The 13,307-nt window shown below is 46.2% G+C and overlaps 1 protein-coding gene across 1 annotated transcript in view; it reads left to right on the top strand.

Moving 5' to 3' along the window:
* Window positions 1-13,307, top strand: part of LOC116407773 — an 880,143-nt gene that overhangs the window by 396,636 nt on the left and 470,200 nt on the right. The window lies entirely within an intron of this gene.

Raw genomic sequence — 13,307 nt, 5'->3', positions numbered from 1 at the left:
AGTTCTACCTTTTGCTCCCACACTACTTCCTGTTAGTTAGAGCTGCATCACTTCCTGTCAGGTGATCTCTGAGGGAGCACACAGCCCATCACTAAATGGCGGCTCAAGGGAAAGGATGTAAAAGGGCAATATTTACTGATAGCCATGTAAGCGTGTAATGTTACTATATATTATATTATTATATACATGTTACTACGGATATTTTAAAGGGGACATAAACCCTGCGGCACAGCACTACTCAACCAAACATTACTGAGTTGTTGCTGGACTACAAATCCCAGAATAATGTAAGATATAAAGAAGGGTGAGGCATGCTGGGAGCTGTAGTCCAGCAACATCAGGGCTGTATTCTTAAAGCAATATTGCCCAATAAAACTGCATTAAAATGCAAGAAATCCCCCAATGAGAATCCCAGCTGATGTGAGTAAATCCGGCTCCCTGTTCTCTGTTCCTGCAATTGGAGTTGGGAGCAATAAGCACAGTTTCCCAGCACTGAACAAGTCTGTCCCTTTATCCCCATGTCTGATTCCTGTGCCATATAATGACGGGAAATAATAACGTAATTATCTCTATATGTAAGATAACAGGACACAGTGCTGGGAATCAGCATTCTCATTGGTCAGTTCTTCCGCATTTATAATGAAGTTATTTTTTTTGCATCTAAAATTGTGGTTTTTGGCAGCTTCTATAGCAAAACTAGGGGGCGCCGTGGGGCAGCAGCATGGTTGGGTTTCCATCTTTATATTTATCTTTTTATGTGACAAATACCTGCCTTCGACTGGGGGGGCGGGGTGTGATGTAATTTGGGGGCGGGGAAATGGTCTGGGAGGGAGAAAGATGAATGGGGCCGGGAAATGGGTGGACTGGGCGGGGTTATAAGAGGAGCAGAAGTGGGCCAATAGTTATAAAGGGTGATTGGTAGGGAAGGGAGGGATTTATAGTACATTGCTGGTAAACTAATACCGGTGCCGGCCCTAGCTGGTGATTTACTGGCTGCGCCATCTTTACTAAAACATATATGGGCACATTCACTTACCCTGACACAGTGAGCAAAGTGCCATTTAGGACGCAATCGCCATGTTTGGCGAAAAAGGAAAAGCGCAAGTTGCCAACTGCGTCTGTAAATGAGCCCTATACTTTCTGGCACTCCCCGAAAATTGGGCAAATGTCAATTGGGCAGGCTTGATAATAATGAATTCTCTCTGAGAACTCTGAGTATCACTCATGTATTATAAGGGATAATGTACCCCCTACTGTAAATGATAAGGATATTAGCAGTCACTGAGGGGTTCTGTGCCCATATAAAGGCACAAGGCTGCAGGCTGAGTTATACAGGGAACTCTGAGTATCACTCATGTATTATAAGGGATAATGTACCCCCTACTGTAAATGATAAGGATATTAGCAGTCACTGAGGGGTTCTGTGCCCCCCATATAAAGGCACAAGGCTGCAGGCTGAGTTATACAGGGAACTCTGAGTATCACTCATGTATTATAAGGGATAATGTACCCCCTACTGTAAATGATAAGGATATTAGCAGTCACTGAGGGGTTCTGTGCCCCCATATAAAGGCACAAGGCTGCAGGCTGAGTTATACAGGGAACTCTGAGTATCACTCATGTATTATAAGGGATAATGTACCCCCTACTGTAAATGATAAGGATATTAGCAGTCACTGAGGGGTTCTGTGCCCATATAAAGGCACAAGGCTGCAGGCTGAGTTATACAGGGAACTCTGAGCATCACTCATGTATTATAAGGGATAATGTACCCCCTACTGTAAATGATAAGGATATTAGCAGTCACTGAGGGGTTCTGTGCCCATATAAAGCCACAAGGCTGCAGGCTGATTTATACAGGGAATTCACCCATATGTTATGGATAGATTCTGATTAAAAGATCCCATACCTGTAAGAAGATGAAGGGGGTTAGAGTTGAAGGCAGAGGGTGCTAGATACACAGTAGCCCCCCGGAGAGACCCATGAGTCACAGTAAGGAAAGCAGATGTGCAATGTCGGGGGGGGGGGGGGGCAGGATATGACCAATCCGTGAGAATGGGATTGGGCAGCACCAAATTTACAGGAAGGATTTATCTCCCCATCTCTGAGCTCATATTCCCGCTCATCATGTTTATCTGAATATTTCTGCATGAAGGGGAGACCCCCCCCCCACAGATAAAATCATTTTGTTTAAAAATAGCAGATAACCAATGAAATCACATCTGCTTTATGTTTCTTTGGGGGTGAGAAATACTGATTGGCTCCCAGAATGCTCCTGGGGCTCATCTGCTCCCTGTCATTATGGGGGCAGCCGGCCAATCAGAACCCAGTTTTATTATAATAACCAGGTACACGTTTCATATTATTGGATAGAGTGAAACAGAAACCCCCATTGGTGAGTGATCGTATCATCAAATATTATTGGTCGGTGACTCCATTAGAGTCCCCTTGCCACCGTGCCATTACCCCTCTCTGCAATAAAGAAAATACTAAATAGGGAATACTTTCCCTTTAATGGCAGCCCCATAGGGTCCCCAGCAGGTAAGGAGACTGTCCCAAGACATGTCCCATCAGTCTGGCAGCAAATGAAGCTTTTCTCCCTTTTATTTTTTGCAGCCAGAAAGACCTTTGTCTCTTTGTTATCTGATGGAGAGCAATTTCTCATAGAGACAAACAAGCAAAGATGTTGACAGTAGATAAGGATTGGTTCCCCCCCATTCCATCCCCGTGCTAAGTAAATGTCCATTAGCTCCCAGCTTCCTGCACTGTGCAACCTTCCTCTGATATAGGGAAGGAATGTTCTGGGCACACAATAAGCTGTACCCCCATACTGTACTGTCTAAGGGAAACACTATGGCACCTCCTACCCATATGTATAAATACAGATATACAGAGAAGGAATGTTCTGGGCACACAATAAGCTGTACCCCCATACTGTACTGTCTAAGGGAAACACTATGGCACCTCCTACCCATATGTATAAATACAAATATACAGAGAAGGAATGTTCTGGGCACACAATAAGCTGTACCCCCATACTGTACTGTCTAAGGGAAACGCTATGGCACCCCCTACCCATATGTATAAAATACAAATATACAGAGAGGGAATGTTCTGGGCACACAATAAGCTGTACCCCCATACTGTACTGTCTAAGGGAAACACTATGGCACCCCCTACCCATATGTATAAATACAAATATACAGAGAGGGAATGTTCTGGGCACACAATAAGCTGTACCCCCATACTGTACTGTCTAAGGGAAACACTATGGCACCTCCTACCCATATGTATAAATACAAATATACAGAGAGGGAATGTTCTGGGTACACAATAAGCTGTACCCCCATACTGTACTGTCTAAGGGAAACACTATGGCACCCCCTACCCATATGTATAAATACAAATATACAGAGAAGGAATGTTCTGGGCACACAATAAGCTGTACCCCCATACTGTACTGTCTAAGGGAAACACTATGGCACCTCCTACCCATATGTATAAATACAAATATACAGAGAAGGAATGTTCTGGGCACACAATAAGCTGTACCCCCATACTGTACTGTCTAAGGGAAACACTATGGCACCCCCTACCCATATGTATAAATACAAATATACAGAGAAGGAATGTTCTGGGCACACAATAAGCTGTACCCCCATACTGTACTGTCTAAGGGAAACACTATGGCACCCCCTACCCATATGTATAAATACAAATATACAGAGAAGGAATGTTCTGGGCACACAATAAGCTGTACCCCCATACTGTACTGTCTAAGGGAAACACTATGGCACCCCTACCCATATGTATAAATACAAATATACAGAGAAGGAATGTTCTGGGCACACAATAAGCTGTACCCCCATACTGTACTGTCTAAGGGAAACACTATGGCACCCCCTACCCATATGTATAAATACAAATATACAGAGAAGGAATGCTCTGGGCACACAATAAGCTGTACCCCCATACTGTACTGTCTAAGGGAAACACTATGGCACCTCCTACCCATATGTATACAAATATCCAGTTGTATGAAAATGACAGTTGTGCTAGTTTATAACCCCACTCTGTGCCGGGGGGAATGACGTTTCAGTAGGAAAAGGGGAAGTCGAGAGAAACAGTAAAATAAATGCTCAACGGAGAAAACCACAAATAGCAGCCTGACCTTCTGTTTGCGCAGTTTATTGGTCATGAAAACCATTTAATTGTATATTATACAGTATATGGGCAAAGGAGAGTTGGAATCTAACAGGGACACTGGAAACGGCTGTAGGTGCCCAAGTCTCAGGGGTGTAATAAGGGGTAATTACTGTATATCTTAGTTGGGATCAAGTACAGGTACTGTTTTATTATTACAGAGAAAAGGGAATCATTTAACCATGAAATAAACCTAATAGGGCTGTTCTGCCCCCAATAAGGGGTAATTATATCTTAGTTGGGATCAAGTACAGGTACTGTTTTATTATTACAGAGAAAAGGGAATCATTTAACCATGAAATAAACCCAATAGGGCTGTTCTGCCCCCAATAAGGGGTAATTATATCTTAGTTGGGATCAAGTACAGGTACTGTTTTATTATTACAGAGAAAAGGGAATCATTTAACCATTAAATAAACCCAATAGGGCTGTTCTGCCCCAATAAGGGGTAATTATATCTTAGTTGGGATCAAGTACAGGTACTGTTTTATTATTACAGAGAAAAGGGAATCATTTAACCATTAAATAAACCCAATAGGGCTGTTCTGCCCCAATAAGGGGTAATTATATCTTAGTTGGGATCAAGTACAGGTACTGTTTTATTATTACAGAGAAAAAGAAATCATTTAACCATTAAATAAATTATTTGATTAAAATGGAGTCTATGGGAGATGGGCTTTTTGTAATTCGGAACTTTCTGGATAATGGGTTTCTGGATAAGGGGTCCCATACCTGTAATAATAAATAATACTTTAAAACTGAATCTGTCTGTAAATCTGTCACTGATATTAAAGCGCCGACGCTCACATAGGGACACTGCCCCGCGGTGCTGCCCTATATATATATATATCTGGGATACAGAGAGCTGGGGGTGCCCAGGCTGCGCCAATTATCTGCTCAGATCCCTTCACACCCCAACGAGGGAATATAATGCCAGGAAGGGACAATTTATAAACAAAATGTCACAATAATATATAGAGGAGGAGGGAAGTGCTCGTGTCTTACTGGCACAGAAACAGGAGGGAGGCAGGAAAGCATGGGAAACGGGGAAAAATATTTAGTTTTAGGTTTATTAGAAAGAATTTATTATCTACAAGATCCATGTGATATATATTCTCATAATGTGTGCTTATTTATGCCATAGGGACCCCTATTGTCAAATACCCAGACATTACAATTAATTCCGTGACTTCTATAACTTTATATGGGCACAGAACCCCTCAGTGACTGCTAATATCCTTATCATTTACAGTAGGGGGTACATTATCCCTTATAATACATGAGTGATACTCAGAGTTCCCTGTATAACTCAGCCTGCAGCCTTGTGCCTTTATATGGGGGGCACAGAACCCCTCAGTGACTGCTAATATCCTTATCAATTACAGTAGGGGGTACAGTATCCCTTATAATACATGAGTGATACTCAGAGTTCCCTGTATAACTCAGCCTGCAGCCTTGTGCCTTTATATGGGCACAGAACCCCTCAGTGACTGCTAATATCCTTATCATTTACAGTAGGGGGTACATTATCCCTTATAATACATGAGTGATACTCAGAGTTCCCTGTATAACTCAGCCTGCAGCCTTGTGCCTTTATATGGGCACAGAACCCCTCAGTGACTGCTAATATCCTTATCATTTACAGTAGGGGTACATTATCCCTTATAATACATGAGTGATACTCAGAGTTCCCTGTATAACTCAGCCTGCAGCCTTGTGCCTTTATATGGGCACAGAACCCCTCAGTGACTGCTAATATCCTTATCATTTACAGTAGGGGGTACATTATCCCTTATAATACATGAGTGATACTCAGAGTTCCCTGTATAACTCAGCCTGCAGCCTTGTGCCTTTATATGGGCACAGAACCCCTCAGTGACTGCTAATATCCTTATCATTTACAGTAGGGGGTACATTATCCCTTATAATACATGAGTGATACTCAGAGTTCCCTGTATAACTCAGCCTGCAGCCTTGTGCCTTTATATGGGCACAGAACCCCTCAGTGACTGCTAATATCCTTATCATTTACAGTAGGGGGTACAGTATCCCTTATAATACATGAAGAGATCCTTTGCATTCTTAAACTATTTTATTATGTTCAGTAAGAGAAATATATGAGGATGAAGATGCCGTTTTCAGATCTGATTCCCGGGACTCATATTATATAAATAATGGCCGTAAGCAGAGAGTCTGAGGTTCCAGGAATTCCGTGGGCACCGGGGAGAAGCAGATCCTGAACATGAGAGTTTAAGTGCATGAACATGAGAGCCCCTCGGCAAACACATTAATCCCGGCGGCTGTCAGGGCGACAGGCACTTTGCTGGGAGTTGTTTGCCAACATGATGTTTATGAGCGAGGGCCCCCCAGCTGCGCACCCCCTCACCAAACACACTAAAGTGCTTACTCTCTCCCTCCTGTCCAACCCTGATAGACACAAAGCGGCAGGGAAACAGCCCCTATCCATGTGCTTGGTGTTCAAGGGGAACTAAACCCAAAAAGCATTTTGTGCAATTAATATTGAATGCTTTGTGCTTGGGGAACAGCACTGTCCTATTGGTTGTTGGTGGGAATGGGATGTGGAGGCTGAAGTGTTGGTGGGAATGGGATGAGGAGGCTGAAGTGTTGGTGGGAATGGGATGAGGAGGCTGATGTGTTAGTGGGAATGGGATGAGGAGGCTGAAGTGTTGGTGGGAATGGGATGAGGAGGCTGATGTGTTAGTGGGAATGGGATGAGGAGGCTGATGTGTTGGTGGGAATGGGATGAGGAGGCTGATGTGTTGGTGGGAATGGGATGAGGAGGCTGATGTGTTGGTGGGAATGGGATGAGGAGGCTGAAGTGTTGGTGGGAATGGGATGTGGAGGCTGATGTGTTGGTGGGAATGGGATGAGGAGGCTGATGTGTTGGTGGGAATGGGATGAGGAGGCTGAAGTGTTGGTGGGAATGGGATGTGGAGGCTGATGTGTTGGTGGGAATGGGATGAGGAGACTGAAGTGTTGGTGGGAATGGGATGAGGAGGCTGATGTGTTAGTGGGAATGGGATGAGGAGGCTGAAGTGTTGGTGGGAATGGGATGAGGAGGCTGAAGTGTTGGTGGGAATGGGATGAGGAGGCTGATGTGTTAGTGGGAATGGATGAGGAGGCTGATGTGGTTGGTGGGAATGGGATGTGGAGGCTGATGTGTTGGTGGAATGGATGAGGAGGCTGATGTGTTGGTGGGAATGGGATGTGGAGGCTGAAGTGTTGGTTGGGAATGGGATGAGTAGGCTGATGGGTTGGTGGGAATGGGATGAGTAGGCTGATGTTGTTGGTGGGAATGGATGAGTAGGCTGATGTGTTGGTGGGAATGGGATGAGTAGGCTGATGTGTTGGTGGAATGGGATGTGGAGGCTGAAGTGTTGGTGGGAATGGGATGAGTAGGCTGATGGGTTGGTGGAATGGGATGAGTAGGCTGATTGTGTTGGTGGGAATGGGATGAGTAGGCTGATGGGTTGGTGGGAATGGGATGAGTAGGCTGATGGGTTGGTGGGGAATGGGTATGAGGAGGCTGATGTGTTGGTGGGAATGGATGAGGAGGCTGATGTGTTGGTGTGGGAATGGATGAGGAGGCTGAAGTGTTGGTGGAATGGATGAGGAGCTGAAGTGTCTGTGGGAAGGGGATGAAGAGGCTGAAGTGTTGTGGGAATGGGATGTGGAGGCTGAAGTGTTGGTGGGAATGGATGAGGAGCTGAAGTGTTGGTGGGAATGGGATGAAGAGGCTGAAGTGTTGGTGGGAATGGGATGTGGAGGCTGAAGTGTTGGTGGGAATGGGATGAGGAGGCTGAAGTGTGGTGGGAATGGGATGAGGAGCTTATGGGTTGGTGGGAATGGGGATGAGGGGAGGCTGATGTGGTTGGGAATGGGATGAGGAGGCTGATGTGTTGGTGGAGGGATGAAAGGCTGAATGTTGGTGGGAATGGGATGTGAGGCTGAAGTGTTGGTGGGAATGGGGATGAGGAGGCTTGAAGTGTGGTGGGAATGGGGATGTGGAGGCTGAAGTGTTGGTGGGAATGGATGAGGAGCTTATGGGTTGGTGGGAATGGGATGAGGAGGCTGATGGGTTGGTGGAATGGATGAGGAGGCTGGGGGAATGGGGGGTGTTTGGTGGGCATGGGATGAGGAGGCTGATGTGTTGGTGGGAATGGGATGAGTAGGCTGATGTGTTGGTGGGAATGGGATGAGGAGGCTGAAGTGTTGGCGGGAATGGGATGAGGAGGCTGATGTGTTGTGTTGGTGGAATGGGATGAGGAGGCTGAAGTGTTTGGTGGGAATGGGATGAGGAGGCTGAAGTGTTGGTGGGAATGGGATGTGGAGGCTGAAGTATTGGTGGGAATGGGATGAGGAGGCTGAAGTGTTGGTGGGAATGGGATGTGGAGGCTGAAGTGTTGGTGGGAATGGGATGAGGAGGCTGATGGGTTGGTAGGAATGGGATGAGGAGGCTGAAGTGTTGGTGGGAATGGGATGAGGAGGCTGAAGTGTTGGTGGGAATGGGATGTGGAGGCTGATGTGTTGGTGGGAATGGGATGTGGAGGCTGATGTGTTGGTGGGAATGGGATGAGGAGGCTGAAGTGTTGGTGGGAATGGGATGAGGAGGCTGATGTGTTGGTGGGAATGGGATGTGGAGGCTGAATGCAGAAGCTGTTGGTTGTAAATCTAACAATGAAGGCCAGAGGGCGTGTGTAGCAAGGTTTGGAGGAGAATGAATTTGGTGGGAAGAGAGATACAAATAGTTGGGGTATCGGGTGCTACGAGGAGAAATTATTGGGGCAGAGTGAGGCTCAGACAGTAAGTGATGGGGTCGTGTATCTGTGAGTCAGAGGGAGAGATTTCATGGCTGGGATCTCGGTGGGAGATGGGCAATGAATCAGTGAGGGGCAGGTCAGAACATTGGGGTTTTGTCAAGAGAAAGAGGCCGAGGTCAGATAAATAAGGAGGCTTATCTATTGGGGTAACGTATTTTTGTGGGTTCCTCTTTGAAACTGGACTAAAGTTCCACCTCCTCCCACTTGGCCTGGCTTGTCCTTTATAGAAAGTCTGTGAGATTTCCATGTGGATTGGGACTGGGATGGAGGCTGCACACACGGGGCAATAAAGCAGTATTGGGGTTGGTTTGGAGGGTGAGGCTTTGGGTGAGGGACCTGATGGGCAAGTGACTGCGGCTTTGGCCCTGGGGATCATATAGAGAATATTACGTATTTATTTTGCCCCTTCCCTGTTTATGGACACAAAGGAAACAACATAAAACCCATTTGACTGCGTATCAGCCTCTAATCCCCTTATCTGCAGCGGCATCGAGAGCCATTGTCCCCTTATCATTGGCCCCATGCAAATACCGATATGTTGTGTCCTATGAAAAGCCGGGGGGGGGGGGGGGGAAGTAAAATGCACTGAATTATTATTTATTTAACATAAACATGATATATTGTAAGGTTCAGCCCCCTAAGCACCGTAACTGAGGGTCCCACTCGTCTACTCTTGATTACTGAAAGGCTTAATTAATTACTCAAAGGATTCATGGTGATAACAGTCCCTGATACCCCTGATGTGATAGGGACCTTAGATTGTAAGCTCACTGGGGCAGGGACTGATGGGACTGTGATAGGGACCTTAGATTGTAAGCTCACTGGGGCAGGGGCTGATGGGAATGTGATAGGGACCTTAGATTGTAAGCTCACTGGGGCAGGGACTGTTGGGAATGGGATAGGGACCTTAGATTGTAAGCTCACTGGGGCAGGGACTGATGGGAATGTGATAGGGACCTTAGATTGTAAGCTCACTGGGGCAGGGACTGATGGGAATGTGATAGGGACCTTAGATTGTAAGCTCACTGGGGCAGGGACTGTTGGAATGGGATAGGGACCTTAGATTGTAAGCTCACTGGGGCAGGGACTGATGGGAATGGGATAGGGACCTTAGATTGTAAGCTCACTGGGGCAGGGACTTGATGGGAATGGGATAGGGACCTTAGATTTGTAAGCTCACTGGGGCAGGGACTGATGGGAATGGATAGGGACCTTAGATTGTAAGCTCACTGGGGCAGGGACTGATGGGAATGGGATAGGACCTTATGATTGTAAGCCTCACTGGGGCAGGGACTGATGGGAATGGGATAGGGACCTTAGATTGTAAGCTCACTGGGGCAGGGACTGATGGGAATGGGATAGGGACCTTAGATTGTAAGCTCACTGGGCAGGGACTGATGGGAATGGGATAGGGACCTTAGATTTAAGCTCACTGGGCAGGGACTGATGGGAATGGGATAGGGACCTTAGATTGTAAGCTCACTGGGACAGGGACTGATGGGAATGTGATAGGGACCTTAGATTGTAAGCTCACTGGGGGCAGGGACTGATGGGAATGGGATAGGGACCTTAGATTGTAAGCTCACTGGGCAGGGACTGATGGGAATGGGATAGGGACCTTAGATTGTAAGCTCACTGGGGCAGGGACTGATGGGAATGGGATAGGGACCTTAGATTGTAAGCTCACTGGGGCAGGGACTGATGGGAATGGGATAGGGACCTTAGATTGTAAGCTCACTGGGGCAGGGGCTGATGGGAATGGGAAAGGGACCTTAGATTGTAAGCTCACTGGGGCAGGGACTGATGGGAATGGGATAGGGACCTTAGATTGTAAGCTCACTGGGGCAGGGACTGATGGGAATGGGATAGGGACCTTAGATTGTAAGCTCACTGGGGCAGGGACTGATGGGAATGGGATAGGGACCTTAGATTGTAAGCTCACTGGGGCAGGGGCTGATGGGAATGGGAAAGGGACCTTAGATTGTAAGCTCACTGGGGCAGGGACTGATGGGAATGGGATAGGGACCTTAGATTGTAAGCTCACTGGGGCAGGGACTGATGGGAATGGGATAGGGACCTTAGATTGTAAGCTCACTGGGGCAGGGACTGATGGGGATGAACTTTTTTCATAAAAAAAGTGATCTTGCCCTTTAACCATAACAATATGTTCTTGAAACCTCTCTTATTATGATATAATTATCTTTGTTATATTTGTTTAGTCTCAGGGGAGATGAATGGAAGAGCCCATTGAGTACAAGCAGAGCACATTTTTCCACTGGCCGTAAAGATACGAATCCTCCAGAAAAAGATCCGGCAAAATAACAAAAATAACTCCTTGTAAAACCCATGAACCTCCCTGGATTCAGTGATTTTCTGCTGTAGTTCGGCAACTACACTAGGGGCGGAGCCTCAGAGGGTCCTGGTCCCTTATACCCCTACGGGCAGCTCTGCCTGCTGATCCCACTGAGCCGAGAGGTTTGGAACCTGTGAAATCAAAGGGGGAATGACTTGCCCTTTAGTGAAAGATTTATTTATGTTGCATTAATGGACTGTAAATGGGGCAGAAACGGACACCCGTGGGTGCTGATGGGAGCGCTTTGTGGCCCCTGTCGGGGTGTTACTTGCCCCTCACTTCCCTGCCTTTATATCAGCAGCTGCACATATTTATCCTGTTTATTCCCTGTTTTGTCATTTAAAGGGGAACTTCACCCAAACCCACATTCACAGCAACCTCCCACTATCCATTCATTCCTTATCCGCATTTACCGTTATTTGTAAATGTCGCTGCTACTGACTCACTGTGGTTTAACCAACAAACACGAAGCAAGGTTTTACTTTGCCTTGATTGGCTTCAGCTTCAAAACAGACTTTTTATTCATATCCGAACCCCATAAATAGGGTATAAAAAGGAAATGCCAGACTTATAAATAGATATCACGCAATATACGGGGTGCGGCCAAGCCCGGCACAGTGCAACCAAACAAGTATTCCGTGTGTCCTGGGATCAGTGCAACATTAGGGTACAAACTCTCATTCAGGTGGCAAGTGGTATGGCAGCCCCCCCAGTGGGCCCAGACACCCCAGTCCGACACTGAACCCCTATATTTAGAAAAAGCAAAGCAGCTCTGTGGGGTTGGCGGCCATTGACTTTGACTGTATTGTATCCGGTGCTGGTAATCGCCGTCAAACATGGCGGCTGCCAACCCTACTGGAACCCTCTGAGGTGCCCGGGTGGTGCTGTTAGGAAGGGGCTGGTATTGCTGTGCAATATCATTATTATAATTATAAATGGTTTATTAGCGCCCTTCCTTGGCCTGATGTTCAGTAGCGCTGCTAGGGTTGCCTCCCCGCCCCTTTCATACCGGCCACATTCTGTATGGCTAATTATTAATTCATTTAGATGCTGCATGGCTGCACAGAAACCAGTTCAGTCTGCATAATGACTTGCTAACTAGCCGTGCAGGATGTGGATTCATTATGTGGCCAGTATTAAAGGGGTGAGGCGTAGTGATAAGCGAATTTTTTTGCCAGGCATGGATTCGCAGCGAATTTCAGCATTTTGCCATTGGCGAATTGTTTCGCGAAACTTCCGTGAAAATTCGCCACAAAAAAATTTGTCGCGCGGAATTTTTTTTTCACGTAAAAAAAAAAAGCATGGGCGACAAAAAAATAGATGTGGGCAACCAAAAAATAGATGCGGGTGACAAAAAAAATAGATGCGGGTGACAAAAAAAATAGATGCGGGTGACAGAAAAAGATGCAGGCGACAAAAAAAGAAAAAAAGATGGGGGTGGCAAAAAAATACACGCGGGCGACAAAAAAAGACGGGGCGTCAAAAAAAGATGGGGGTGGCAAAAAATAGACGCAGGCGACAAAAAAAGACGGGGCGTCAAAAAAAGATGGGGGTGGCAAAAAAATAGATGCAGGCGACAAAAAAAGACGGGGCGTCAAAAAATAGAAGCGGGCAACAAAAAAAGACGGGGCGTCAAAAATAGACGCGGGCAACAAAAAAAGACGTGGGCGGCAAAAAAAGACGTGGGCGGCAAAAAAAGATGGGGGTGGCAAAAAAATAGACGCAGGCGACAAAAAAAAGGGGGGGCGTCAAAAATAGACGCGGGCGACAAAAAAAGACGGGGCGTCAAAAATAGACGCGGGTGACAAAAAAAGACGGGGCGTCAAAAATAGACGCGGGCGACAAAAAAAATAGACGCGATCTACAAAAAAATACGTGGGCGAAAAAAAATAGATGCAGGCAACAAAAAA

Source organism: Xenopus tropicalis, chromosome 9 (genome assembly GCF_000004195.4).
Source record: "Xenopus tropicalis strain Nigerian chromosome 9, UCB_Xtro_10.0, whole genome shotgun sequence".
In the NCBI taxonomy this organism is placed as follows: domain Eukaryota; kingdom Metazoa; phylum Chordata; class Amphibia; order Anura; family Pipidae; genus Xenopus; species Xenopus tropicalis.
This window is presented reverse-complemented; position numbering and strand designations above follow the sequence as displayed.